Source organism: Macaca thibetana, chromosome 7, assembly GCF_024542745.1.
Source record: "Macaca thibetana thibetana isolate TM-01 chromosome 7, ASM2454274v1, whole genome shotgun sequence".
NCBI lineage: Eukaryota > Metazoa > Chordata > Mammalia > Primates > Cercopithecidae > Macaca > Macaca thibetana.
In genome coordinates this window covers 159,146,506-159,161,600 of record NC_065584.1, presented here as the reverse complement: position 1 = coordinate 159,161,600, position 15,095 = coordinate 159,146,506, and positions in this window count along the sequence as shown.

Sequence of the window (15,095 nt, the reverse complement as noted above, 5' to 3'; positions counted from 1 at the left end):
TGTTACATCAAATACATATATCAGTAAAAGTAAACATCTACTAAAAAGTTAGGAAAAAAGCAAAGTAAACCAAGAGAAAGTAGAAGGTAGGAATGAATATAGACATAAATAGAAATTAATGAGTTAGGGCCGGGGGCAGTGGCTCACGCCTGTAATCCCAGCACTTTGAGAGGCTCAGGCGGGTGATCACTTTGAGCTCAGGAGTTCGAGACCAACCTGGGCAACATGGTGAAACCGTGTCTCTACTAAAAATACAAAAATTAGCCAGGCACATGGTGGCACATGCTTGTAATCCCAGCTACTCAGGAGGCTGAGGCAGGAGAATCATTTGAACCTGGGAGGCAGAGGTTGCAGTGAGCTGAGATTGCACCACTGTACTACAGCCTGGGCAACAGAGTGAGACTCCATCTCAAAAAAGAAAAAAAAAAGAAAGATAGAAATTAATGAGCTAGGAAACAGGAAAAATGGTGTTTGGAGCTGGAGATGGCATGGGCACTGGTAGAACCATTCTGGCTGTGGTGAGGAGGTGACCCCTGCCCGGTCCAGGAACTCTCAACTCTCCCTGCACCCTCCTTGGCTCCAGCCTTTGAAGCATGTCTGCCTGCCTCACTCCTAGTTTCCTGCGTTTCCTCGTCCTCTGCCCCTCTCCACACCATTGAAGGCAGAAGAATGGGGTGTTCCCCTGTGCCAGCTGTCCACGGGCAGTACCAATGGGCAGAAGGCAGTTAGGTCTCTGATTCACCTCTCTTGTTTTTCCATTCCACCTCCCCATCCTCCTCCATAAGAAGACTGGATGCCTGTGCTAATGCAGAGATTGAGAGACCCCAACATAAACCCTTGCTTGAAGGATCTGATGCTTCTACCGGAGGAATGGATGAAAATGACCATGATAGGGAAACATGTTCCATTTATGTATTTATTTATTGGTGGTCTTGCTGTGGTGTCCAGGCTGGCCTCAAACTGCTGGACTCAAGGGATCCTCCTGCCTCAGCCTCCTGAGTAACTGTAATTATAGGCCACCACTCTGGGCTCTACTTCTTGGAATGCAAAAACTACCGAGATTCTGGAATTCTATCATGGTCCAGAGAATACAGGATGGAGTGAAGCCATCTGTGTCCACAGCAGAGAGAGAGATGAAATCTTGGGAAAATGGGAAAGGAGCCCTGTTGAACGTTTGCATTAAAATTGTTTGTATAAATTGATGCCCGCATCAACATGGACAAATATAATCATTATGCTGAGTGAGAGAAAACAGACTCAAAGGGCTACATAATGTATGATTCCATTTATGTGACATTCTGGAAAAGGTAAAACCTTAAAGTTACCAGCTGCTGAAATTGGGGATGAAGAGTGCTGAAAAAGAGGCATGAGTTATAATTGAATATTGATTGTGGTAGTACTTATACTATAGTGTATATATGTCAAAAATCATCATATTGTACAGTTAAAATGGGTAAATTTTATTGTATGGAAATTAGGCCTAAATAAAGTTTTTGTTTGTTTGTTTTTGAGAAAGGGTCTCACTCTGTCACCCAGGCTGGAGTGCAGTATCATGATCTCAGCTCACTGCAACATCCTCTGCCTGGGCTTAAGTGATTCTTGTGCCTCAGCCTCCCCAGGAGCTGAGACTACAGATGTGAGCCACTACGCCTAGCTAATTTTTGTATTTTTAATAGAGACAAGGTTTCACCATGTTGCCAGCCTGGTCTTGAACTCCTGACCTCAGGTGATCCACCCGCCTCAACCTCCCAAAGTGCCAGGATTACAGGTATGAGCCACTGTGTCTGGCCATAAATTTGATTTTAAAACTAAAAAAAAACTGTGTAACTTGATGCAAATAATTTATTTTTTTCTCTTTTTCTCTCTCTCTTTTTTTTTTTTTCAAGACAGAGTTTTGCTCTTGTTGTGCAGGCTGGAGTCCAATGGTGTGATCTCAGCTCACTGTAACCTCTGCCTCCCGGGTTCAAGCGAGTCTCTTGCCTCAGCCTCCTAAGTAGCTGGGATTACAGATGCCCGCTACCATGCCCAGCTAATTTTTGCATTTTTAGTAGAGACGGGGTTTTGCTATAATGGCCAGGCTGGTCTCGAACTCCTGACATCAGGTGATTGACCTGCCTCAGCCTCCCAAAGTGCTGGAATTACAGTCATGAGCCACTGTGCCTGGCCAAGAACATTGTTTTAATGTCAACTGACAATAAACTATCTATCTGAATCCTAAACCCAGCTCAGAAGAGTTTAAGTCATATGACCTTGATTGTTAAATATGATTCCATTTGAATAAAAAGTGGATTGTTTCAAAAAAAAGAAAAAATATATAAAAAACATAAATTAACTGAACTGCTGTTTCTTAGAGAAAACAAATCAGTCAAGTAGACGAACTGCTAGCTAACCTAATCAAGAACAAAAGGATATGTTCCCAACACAAAGAGATGGTATTTGAGGTGATGGATATCCCAGTTACCCAGATTTGAACATTACATATTGTATGCTTTTATGAAAATATCACATGTACTCCATAAATATGTATGACTATTATGTATTCATAAATTTTTTTTTAAAAAAAAAGAACAAAAGAAAAAGGCATCAGCGTGCAAGATAAGAAATGACAAGGAGGACAACCACTGAAACAGAAGACAATTTACAAATCCTAAGACACTACTTTTCTCAAGTCTAGACAAATGCCTTTGAAAACCTCGGTTAAATAGATAATTTTCTACAAAAATATTATTTACCCAAATTGACCCTGGTAAACACAGAAAATTTAAATAAATTAACGAATTGCTCTTTAACAAGTCACAAGGCCCAGATGGATTCACAGGAGAATTTACCAAACCTTCACAGCTACTTAAAATGTTACAGAGCATAAAAAAAGAAAGCTTCTACTTATTTTTAAACGGCCGCATGCATTTTAAAGAAACTAAGAGGAAAAAGTAGTTTTTAATGTGTATTTACATATTTATAAATTTGTCCTTACTTCACTCACTTTGTTTAAACAAGGTTAGGCACATATTAACCATTTCCGATGCTCATCAGTCTTTTCTGAAAATTCCAGTTTCCATCTGGTTCTGGCAAAGGGGTGCAAAGGAGATATGGAGTAGCACCTACAACTGGAAGACAAAGCTTTTCCAGATAACCTTGGCAGCGTTTTGCTGGCTAGAGAGGTCGAGGTCATCCCCAGTTGCAAGGGAGGTAGGGAATTGTAATGTTTTTGCTGGACACACTGTGATATGGTGTGGCTGTGTCCCCACCAAAATCTCTTCTTGAATTGTACTCCCATAATTCCCACATGTTGTGGGAGGGACTTGGTGGGAGATAACTGAATCATGGAGGTGGTTTCCCCCATACTGTTCTTGTGGTAGTGAATAAGTTTCACGAGATCTGATGGTTCGATAAGGGGAAACCTGTTTCACTTGGCTCTCATTCCCTTCTCTTGTCTGCTGCCATGTGAGATGTGCCTTTCACCTTCTGTCATGATTGTGAGTTGTCCCCAGCCATGTAGAACTGTTAAGTCCAATCAACCTCTTTCTTTGTAAATTGCCTGGTCTCGGGTATGTCTTTATCAGCAGCATGAAAAATGGACAAATACACATTGCTTCCTCCATCAAATTCAGGGTTGTACTAGTCAAGAAGAAAAGGAGACTGGTCACTGGGTAGAAGGAAAGCAGTGACTGCCATAGCCCACCCTTGGCTATCCATCCTCACATGCACAGAATATACTCCCTTTCTAAGGGAGACAGTGCCAAAGTCTCACCCAGAGTCTACATCCATCTCAAAACCCAGAATCTCCAGCTGACATATAGCTTTCTCCCTTTAGTCCTGATGTGAATCTTCAGAGTCCAGTAATCTGTGAACTAAAAGGCAAGTTATCTTCCCCCAGCATGTCTCATATACAATAATGGAGGAGAAGGAACAGAATAAAACTTCAATGTAGGACAGGGAAGAGTGTGAATAAAGGAGAGAATCTCTCTGTTCTAAGCATGTCAAAGCTATTGCAAATATTGGATCTATAACAAATGTCAGATCCTGCTAGACAGGAGTGGCCATGACTCCCTTCCAGGCAGGGAGTAATTTCCTTGTTCAGTCAACCTACTCTCTAGGAGGAATTCCTTTCTCTATTGTACTCTGTGGTCCAACTTCCATCTTCTTTTGAGACGGCTTCTTGTTCATTATCCTTTTTAACCATATCTGAAGTGAACTTTGGGGAGAATATGCTTTCTGTTGTGTGAGTCCAGGAGCCTGGGATTGAAAAATTATACGCTTTTGCTGGCCAGGTTTTTAAATTTTCGTTTTTGGTGATATGATTCCTTAAAAATTGTTGCAGGCTCTCAGTGTATTTGCCTCTGGTTGATCCTATGTTTGAGTCACCATAGCCAAATCGCCTATATAGGCATAGTCTTTTAGGCCTGAAAACCTTCCTTTGTTAGCTACTGGCCTTTGTGTCCTGCCTGTCCCTCTGGCCTTTAACTTAATGATTATTGACTTGAGACAATTTGAAACAAAAGATTCTAGTGGGAAGAAACCACTTTGCGGACTCCACTTCCTCTGTTGAGTGATGAGTTCTTAGAGGAAGGTGCTTAGGAAAGGCCGAAGACACCAACCAGTCTTACCTTCTTCCACCATATTGCTTGGCAGCCACTACTCCTATATGGAGAACAGAACAATTATCTTTTTTTTTTTTTCTTTGAAACAGGGTCTTGTTTGGCTCTGTTGCCCTGGCTAGAGTGCAGTGGTGTGATCATGGCTCACTGCAGCCTCAACCTTCCTAGGCTCGGGTGATCTTCCTGTCTCAGCTTCCCAAGTAGTTAAGACTACAGGCACATGCCACCACACCAGGCTAAGTTTCTGTATGTTTTGTAGAGATGGGGTCTTGCTATGTTGCCCAGGTTGGTCTAAAACTCCTGGTCTCAAGTGATCTGCCCACCTCAGCCTCCCAAAGTACTAGGAATACAGGCATGAGAAACTTTGCCTGGCCCACAGCAATTGTCTTTTTCAGCCCTGCAATTCTCCAAATTATGAAATGCTCCTTCAAAGCAGATTTGCAGGCCATAGGCAGAAGTACTACTTAGTGAAGTAGCACTGCCTTCCTGTTTTCCTTCAGCCTGGGTAACTCAAGTTCACTGGTCTTCTTCAAGAATTCATTGAAAGTGGAATGAAGTCACCAACATGAGCCAACATTCTGAATTATTCTAGCCATTTACCGTATCACTATAGACTTGGTTGATATGTGGGGTGTCTCCCATAAAATAGCAGATTGACTAAATGTTTCCCCACAGCATAGCAGGGTTGTCAGCATTCCTGTCTGCAGTATCTGTGCCCCCACTGCCCACAGCTCTGTCTCTACCACTCAAGGAAGTCCACGTTTCAGATATTATGTGCAGCACCCCACTTCAGCGGACTGAATTCTCTATTTGATAGGAATGCACTTGGCTGCACTTAACAAACCCAGCAAAGCAAAGGCTTAACAAGAAAGGGGTTTACTTTTTTTTATGTTACCAGGAGACTGGGATAGGCAGTCCAGGGCTCTCATAGCAGCTCAAGGAATTTGGTTCTTTTTATTTTCTTTTTTTTTTTTTTTTTTTTTTTTTTTTTTTTTTGAGACGGAGTCTCGCTCTGCCGCCCAGGCTGGAGTGCAGTGGCCGGATCTCAGCTCACTGCAAGCTCCGCCTCCCGGGTTCACGCCATTCTCCTGCCTCAGCCTCCCGAGTAGTTGGGACTACAGGCGCCCGCCACCGCGCCCGGCTAGTTTTTTGTATTTTTTAGTAGAGACGGGGTTTCACCGTGTTAGCCAGGATGGTCTCGATCTCCTGACCTCGTGATCCGCCCGTCTCGGCCTCCCAAAGTGCTGGGATTACAGGCTTGAGCCACCGCGCCCGGCCGGTTCTTTTTATTTTCTTCAGTCATCCTTAGTGTGTGTCTTTTGGCTTCATGATCACAAGGTGGCTGTAACTCTTCTGGTTTGCAGGTAGGAAGAAGTGGGTGGGGGAAGGCAGAATGCATGTTCCAGTTGAGACTGGCTTCTCTTCTTTTTGAATCAGCTAATCAGTTGCTTTTCCAAAAGTACCACCCAGTGACTTTCACTTGCACCTTATTGGCCACATTGACACCCTTAGCTCTGGAGGAATGTGGGGAGATAAATATCTAAAAACTCTGAATAAAATGGGGTTTCTGCAAGGAGGAGAGAATAGGCCAGGTAGTGTGGTGACTCACATCTGTCATTCCAGCACTTTGGGAGGCTGAGGTAGGAGGATCTCCTGAGCCCAGGAGGTTGAGACCAGTCTGGGCAACATAGTGAGATGCCATCACTATAAAACATATATTTATTAATTAATTATAGAGATGGGTTCTTGCTATGTTGCCCAGGCTGGGCTCAAACTCCTGGGGGTCAAGTGATCCTCCTGCCTTGGCCTCCCAAAGTGCTGGGATTATAGGCATGAGCCACCATGCCTCGCCTACTACAGAAAATTTTTTTTTTTTTTTTTTTTGAGACGGAGTCTCGCGCTGTCACCCAGGCTGGAGTGCAGTGGCCGGATCTCAGCTCACTGCAAGCTCCGCCTCCCGGGTTCACGCCATTCTCCTGCCTCCGCCTCCCGAGTAGCTGGGACTACAGGTGTCCGCCACCTCGGCCGGCTAGTTTTTTGTATTTTTTAGTAGAGACGGGGTTTCACCGTGTTAACCAGGATGGTCTCGATCTCCTGACCTCGTGATCCGCCCGTCTCCGCCTCCCAAAGTGCTGGGATTACAGGCTTGAGCCACCGCGCCCGGCCCAGAAAATTTTTTTAAAAATTAGCTGGGCATGGTGGTGTGCACCTGTGGTTCCAGCTACTTGAGAGGCTGAGGTGGGAGGATGACTTGAGCCCAGGAGGTCAAGGCTGCAGTGAGCTGTGATTACACCACTGCACTCTAGCCTGGGTGACAAAGCAAAATCCTGTCTCAAAAAAAGAAAAAAAGAAAAAGAAAAGAAAAAGGAGATTAGATATTGCACAGTCAACTAGGTCTGCCAGACCAGTACAAACTGGTTTATACACAAGAAGTAATTTATTGGCTTAAGTAACTGAAAAGTTCAGAGGGGTTGTGGTTACTTGATCCAACAGTTTACCAAAATCATCAAGAAGTTAGGTTCTTTCCAGCCCTCCCCTCTGCCTTAGTCCATGTCAGAATACTCTGTGGCTGGCTCCCCTTACAGTCCTCAGAAAGCACCCATGGCTATGTGCTTTCTCATTCACGCCCAGTGAAAAATATAGAGTTTCAGCATCCTAGTATTTGTGGCTAACATACTGAACCCATCACTGGGCTCAAAGGATGGACTGTGCTGAATGGCTTGGCTTATGTGATGCCACATGCCAGGAACTACATGGATTGATCCCCAAAGGGAAAGTATAGTCTGTTGAAAAGAGGCCAGGGATCTCTGGGAGTGATGTGGGAAAATGGATAAGACAACCAACAAATGTCCTCCAGCATAGCTGAGGAAAGAGTCAACAAGAAAGGGGATGAGTTACCACTGGAGAGGCTGAAAACAGGACAGTCCCTGAGGTGACATTGGTGATGCTCATCTGAACACTGCTGGGGGAGAGGGAGCCTTGGGCCAAGATCACATCCTGTGCAGTTCTAGTGGCAGATCCATCTTTACTGTGAAGGTCTTGAAAGCACATTCCTATTCTCCCTTGACCCCCTCTCCCATTGTGGTGCTCTGAATCCAGCTCTCCAAGCAGGCTTGTGATTATATTTGGCTTTCCATGTGTTTTGTTGTTTTGTTTGGTTTGTTTGTTTTTTGAGACAGAGTCTCACTCTGTTGCCCAGGCTAGAGTGCAGTGGCACAATCTCAGCTCACTGCAACCTCTGCCTCCTGGGTTCCAGTGATTCTACTGCCTCAGCTACCCAAGTAGCTGGGATTACAGGCACCTGCCACCACACCTGGCTAATTTTTTTGTATTTTTAATAGAGATGGGGTTTTACCATGTTGGCCAGGCTGGTCTCGAACTCCTGACCTCAAGTGATCCACCAGTCTCAGCCTCCCAAAATGCAAAATGCTGGGATTACAGGCATGAGTCACTGCACCCAGCCTGCTTTTTTTTTTTTTTTTTTTTTTTTTTTTTTTTTTTTTGAGATGGAGTTTCACTCTTGTTGCCCAGGCTGGAGTACAGTGGTGTGATCTTGGCTCACCACAAACTCCACCTCCCCAGGTTCAAGCGATTCTCCTGCCTCAGCCTCCCAAGTAGCTGGGATTACAGGCTTGCGCCACCACGCCCAGCTAATTTTGTATTTTTAGTAGTTTCTCCATGTTGGTCAGGCTGGTCTTGAACTCCTGACCTCAGGTGATCTGCCTGCCTCGGCCTCCCAAAGTGCTGGGATTACAGGCATGAGCCACTGCGCCCATCCCTATCCTGACTTCTAATACCATAGATTAGTTTTGCTTCACTTCTTCTAAATGGGATTATACCATATAGCTTTTTTTTTTTTTTTTTTTTTGAGACACAGTCTCACTCTGTCACCTAGGTTGGAGTTCAGTGACATGACCTCAGCTCACTACAACCTCCATCTCCCGGGTTCAAGCGATTCTCATGCCTCAGCCTCCTGAGTAGCTGGAATTACAGGCATGCACCACCATGCCCGGCTAATTTTTATATTTTTAGTAGAGACGGGGTTTTGCCATGTTGGCCAGGCTGGTCTCGAACTCCTGACCTCAAGCAATCCACCCATCTTGGCCTCCCAAAGTGTTGGGATTACAGGTGTGAGCTATGGTGCCTGACCCCATCTATAGCCTTTTGTGTCTAGCTTCTTTCATTCAACATTATGTTAATGTGATTCTTCCAGGTTATTGTGAATAGGGGTGGCTCCATAACTCTCATTACTTTATAGTGCACCACAGTTTGAATATAACACAATGTATTCATTCGTTCTACTATTGGTGAATATTTGTGTTATTTCCCATTTAGCACTATCAGGAATGGTGCTGCAATGAATATTCTTGCACATGCCTTTTGTGAGCACATGTGTGCATTTCCGTTATCGACATACTTAGGAATAGAATTGCTGGGATATAGGGTAAATGTAAATTCAGCTTCAGTGCATATTGCCAAACAAACATCTCAAGAACTGTACTCATTTACATTCTTACCAGAACCATGGGAGTCCCAGTTTCTTCATACCCTTGCCAACACTTGGTATTATTGATCTTTTTAATTGTAGTCATTCTGATGGGTGTGTAGTATTATTTCATTTTTGTTTGATTTACATATTTCTTATGACTAATGAGCATGAGTAAATTTCCATATGAACATTTAGATATCCTTTTTGTGACGTATCTGTTCATGTAAGATTCAAGTCTGCTTCATTGACTCTTCTACAAGATCAGAAGGGCAGCTAGGCAGGTTATGAGGCTCACAGCAAGAGACGCTAAAGATGAAAAAGAACTTTGAGGCCGGACACAGTGGCTCACACATGTAATCCTAGCATTTTGGGAGGCCGAGGCAGGTGGATCACTTGAGCTCAGAAGTTCAAGACCAGCCTGGGCAACATGGTGACACCCAATCTCCACAAAAAATGCAAATACTAGCCAAGCATGGTGGTGTGCACCTATAGTCCCAACTATTTGGGGGGCTGAGGGAGGAGGATAGCTTGAACATAGGAAGTCAAGGTTTCAGTAAGCCAAAATCATGTCACTCCACTCCAGCCTGGGTGACAAAGTGAGACCCTGTCTCAAACAACAACAACAACAAACAACTTTGCATCAGGCTGGACATGGTGGCTCACGCCTGTAATCCTAGCACTTTGGGAGGCTGAGATGGGCAGATTGCCTGAGCTCAGGAGTTCAGAACCACCCTGGGCAACATGGTGAAACCCCATCTCTACTGAAAATACAAAAATTAACTGGGAGTGATGACATGTGCTTATAGTCCCAGCTACTCAGGAGGCTGAGGGAGAAGAATCACTGGAGCCTGGGAAGTGGAGGTTGCAGTGAGATGAGATCATGCCACTGCACTCCGGCCTGGGTGACAGAGCGAGACTGCATCTCCAAAAACAAAACAAACAAACAAACAAACAACTTTGCATCAGCTCCAACCCAGCCTTATCAGCATCAGGAATGATACAATGAGATTCCAGAATAAGATACTGAACTCCATGAGGCCTCAAACGAATACCCAAGAAGTAGATGGTGGATTGGACACATGGCAATGTGGGGGTTAGGGTTTTTCAAGGGAAATCTATTGGCTGGTTGCTCACAGACTCACAGGTTGTCAGGTACCTTGAAAGTACCAGGACTTCAGGGTCTGGTTCTCAACCACACAGACTCAGAAAGGAGCTTTTGCAGACACAGTGAGTCAGAAATAAATGTAAAAACCAGAGCTGCCAAGCATTCTTGTCTCTGATTAGGATACTTTTTCCCTATTAAAAAACAAACAGGGCTGGGTGTGGTGGCTCATGCCTGTAATTCCTGCACTTTGGGAGGCTGAGGCGGGTGGATCACCTGAGGTCGGAAGTTGGAGACCAGCCTGACCAATATGGAGAAACCCCGTCTCTACTAAAAATACAAAATTAGCCGGGTGTGGTGGCACATGCCTGTAATCCCAGCTACTCAGGAGGCTGAGGCAGGAGAATCGCTTGAACCCGGGAGGCCGGGTTTGTGGTGAGCCGCAATCGCACCATTGTACTCCAGCCTGGGTAACAAGAGCGAAGCTCCGTCTCAAAAAAAAAAAAAGGGGAAAAAAAAACAAACAAAAAAACAGGATAATGGTTACCTTTGGAGGAGGAGTGGGTAATGACTGGGAAGGTGCACGAGAGGTGCCTCTGAGGTGTTGTTAAGGTTCTAATTCTTGATCTGGGTGGTGATTATATAGATATGTTCACTTTGTGAAAATTCATCAAGTTGTATAATTATAATTCATACCCTTTTCTTAGCTGGGCTCACTCATATGTCTATATGCGGTCTGGCAGGCAGTTAACCAAGGCTGGCATCAGTTGGAGCAACTCAGGAGTCTCAGCCCCATGACATGTGCCTGTCATGTTGTCATGATGTTAGAGGTGCAAAAGGGCAGCTCCCAGTGTTCAGATCAATTTCAAGCCTCTGCTGCCATGGTATCTGCTAACTTTCCATTGGCCAAACCAAGTCACATACTGGAAGTTAGAATTATGGGGCAGGAGAGGTTACTCCTCTCATGGTGGTGGAGGGCACTGCACAGTCACATGGTAAAGGGCATGGCTACAGAGAATGTGATGAATTGGGCCATCAACACAGTCTGCCACAGTGTGGGAGAAAGAAAAGTGAATAGTTAATGATAATACAGAGAAACACATCCAATAATTAAGAAAAACAAGGCCAGGCATGGTGGCTTATGCCTGTAACCCCGGAACTTTGGGAGGATGAAGTGGGCAGCTCACTTGAGGACAAGAGTTCAAGACCAGCCTGGGTAACGTGATGAAACTCTGTCTCTATAAAAAATACAAAATAATTAGCCTGGCATGATGGCATGTGCCTGTAGTCCCAGCTACTGGGGAGGCTGAGGTGGGAGGATCATTTGAGCCCAGGAGGTTGAGGTTGCAGTGAGCTGTGATCAGAGAGCACCTTAGGGGCACAGAAAAGGGCATACTTCATATTTTCTCTTATATTAAAATTATTCATGGAAAAACTTATGCATGTACATATCCCCTTCAGGATTCTGAGCTTCTTGTATATGCTTCATTTTCACATTTTCCACAGCTCCTGACACAATATCTTGCATATAATAGGCACCTGAATATTTGTGAAATAAAACTTCAGCTGTAAAGGTAGTCATTTCTTCTTTGTCCTTTTTTTTTTTTTTGAGGCGGAGTCTTGCTCTATCACCCAGGCTGGAGTGCAGTGGCATGATCTCAGGTCACTGTAACCTCTGCCTTCCAGGTTCAAGCAATTCTCCTGCCTCAGCTTCCTGAGTAGCTGGGATTACAGGTGAACACCACCACACCTGGCTAATTTTTGTATTTTTAGTAGAGATGGGGTTTCACCGTGTTGGTCAGGCTGGTCTCCAACTCCTGACCTCGTGATCTGCCCGCCTTGGCCTCCCAAAGTGCTGGGATTATAGGCATGAGCCACCATGCCCAGCCTAAACATAGAATTCTTTGTAGTATTAAGAGAGTTAAAAAGAGGAAGGTAGCCGGGCGCGGTGGCTCACGCCTGTAGCACTTTGGGAGGCCGAGGCGGGCGGATCACAAGGTCAGGAGATCGAGACCACGGTGAAATACCCGTCTCTACTAAAAATACAAAAAAAAAAAAAAAAATTAGCCGGGCGCGAGTCCCAGCTACTCAGGAGGCTGAGGCAGGAGAATGGCGTAAACCCAGGAGGCGGAGCTTGCAGTGAGCCGAGATCGCGCCACTGCACTCCAGCCTGGGCGACAGAGCGAGACTCCGTCTCAAAAAAAAAAAAAAAAAAAAAAAAAAAAAAAAAAAAAAAGAGGAAGGTAGAGTAATGAGTATAGGCTCAGATAATACACAGCACATCTGTTAAAATGGAGAGAAGGAATGGAGGGGATAGAATGAGAAGGGCATATGCAAATATTTTTTTAAATGTCTCAGTAATTATATTGGTGGTGATAGTATCATTAGTATTGTTATTTTGAGACTGCTGGGTATGTGATGTGGGATAAAGGAAATGAGTGGTTATGGGATATTTAAATACTGTTGTCCCTTATGTTCTTGAGAACTAGTATTCTCAGTGTGGAAGAAAGGAAATAAAGATGTAATATAGAAAAGATTAAATTAAAATTCTGTAGTCTTACTTTGGGAGGTTGAGGCAGGCAGATTGCTTGAGTCCAGGAATTTAAGACCAGCCTGGGCAACATGGTGAAACCCTGCCTCCACAGAAAATACACAAATAAGGTGGGCCTGGTGGTGCATAACTATAGTCCCAGCTACTTGGCAGGCTGAGGTGGGAGAATCGCTTAAGCCGGGGAGTTCAAGCCTGCAGTGAGTCATGATTGCACCTCTGCACTCCAGCCTGGGCAACAGAGTGAGACCCTGTCTCAAAAAACAAAACAAAAAACAACCCATAAAACCAAAAACCAAAACCAAACCCAACCTCTGTAGTCTTGACTTTGAAGTGGCTATTTCTATCTCTATGGATAGAGATCTCCCTCTAGCTCCATCCACTAATGTGGCTTACAAGTAACAAACAATTCAGTAGCAATAAGCATCCCTAGTGCCCAGATTGTGGTCTTAATATACAGTTTCCCATAGAAAACAATATTAATTTCTTGAAGAAATGGTTAATTTTTTATGCCTAGGGCAGGAAGTACAAGATTAGCCAGGAACTCTTATCATGCTAGATAGCAGGGAGCTATCAAAAATCTCCGGGGTTATTCAAAAAGACTCAAGAATCAAGTTAAAGAGGAGGCTCCATTGTTATGGTACTGTATTAGTCTGTTCTTGCACTGCTATAAAGAACTACCTGAGACCAGGTAATTTATAAAGAAAAGGGGTTTAATTGACTCACAGTTCTGCAGGCTATACAGGAAGCATGGCTGGGGAAGCCTCAGGAAGCATACAATCGTGGCAGAAGGTGAAGGGGAAGCAAGTACATCAAGACAGAGAGGGCAAAGGGGGAAGTGCTACACACTTTTAAACAACCAGATCTCGTGAGAACTCACTATCATAAGAACAGCAAGGGGGAAGTCTGCCCCATGATCCAATCACCTCCCACCAGGCCCCTCCTCCAACACTGAGGACTACAATTCAACACGAGATGTGGGTGGGGACACAGAGCCAAACCATATCAGGTACCATGAATTTCAACATGAGAAAATACAAGTATATCGTAGAAAATGAGAATCAAGTTTCTTACTGTTGCAGAAGGGAGGTAAAATTATAGAGAAGAGGAAGACTAGAGGAAAATATGTGGTATTGGACTGGAATTTGAGTTACTGGTGTGAACTCTTTATATATATACATTTTATATATACATATATTTCAATATGTGTGTACACATATATGTTCACATATATATAGATCATACATATGTATATATAACACACATCTATATGCACACATATTTAAATATATTTAATAGAAATATATTCATTTATTTGCTAAGTCTAGTCACTGAGATAGACTGGAAATAATGACATCTCAGTAACAATAAACACACCTAGCAGCCAGACTTGGCTTCTAAATACCATTCATTCTTCACTAAAAGGAACTAAGGCTCTTTGGAGAAATGACTGATATGATAGATGTGAAAATCTATGACATAACTTATGAAAATGGCAGAGAGATAATCAGCCTCTACCCAACTGGAATGGTTGATGAAAGGTGAATGAGATTATAAGTTACATGATAGTATTGTATTTATTAATTTCTTGATTTTGCTGGGTTATACTGTGGCTATGGCATAGAATACATCCTTGTTTTCAGGAAATAATGAAATACTTAGGGTAATGTCTGTAATTGGCTCTTAAACGGGTGGAAAAACAAAAGAACAATATGCATAGTGAGAGAGTGAGAGAGAAAGAATAATGAGGTAAATATAAACCATTAACAACTGAGGACTTTGGGTTAAGGGTATGAGGGCATTAGTTTGTAATATTTTTGCAACTGTACTGTAAACTTGAAATTATTTCAAAGTAAAAAGTCTCAAGAATATTTGCGCACAAGGGAAATATTCAAGCTAAGTAAAGTATGTAGATTACTAAACAAATGTGCAGTGCAATCTAAATTTTGTTGAATACATATATTTAAAATTCAGTAAAATTATACTTTTAGAAGCATAAAACAAAAGTTAACAATTGTCATCTACTGGTGATAGAACAGCCATGCCCCTCTTAAAGGAAAAAGGCTAGCAGATATCAAGACCTACTCTAAAGTTGTAGAAATCAAGACGTGTGATATTGGCACAATGACAGAAAAATACACCCGTGGCACAGAATAGAGTAAAAAATTGACCCAGACATATATAGTCACCGGATTTATGACAAAGCTGCCACTGAAATTCAGTGGGAAGAAAATTTTTAAATAGTGCTGGATCAACTGTACACCCATATGGAAGAGAAGAATCTTGATGTCTAACTCCTATCATATACAAAGATTAATGTGAAATTAATCATAGACCTAAATGTGAAAGATAAAATAA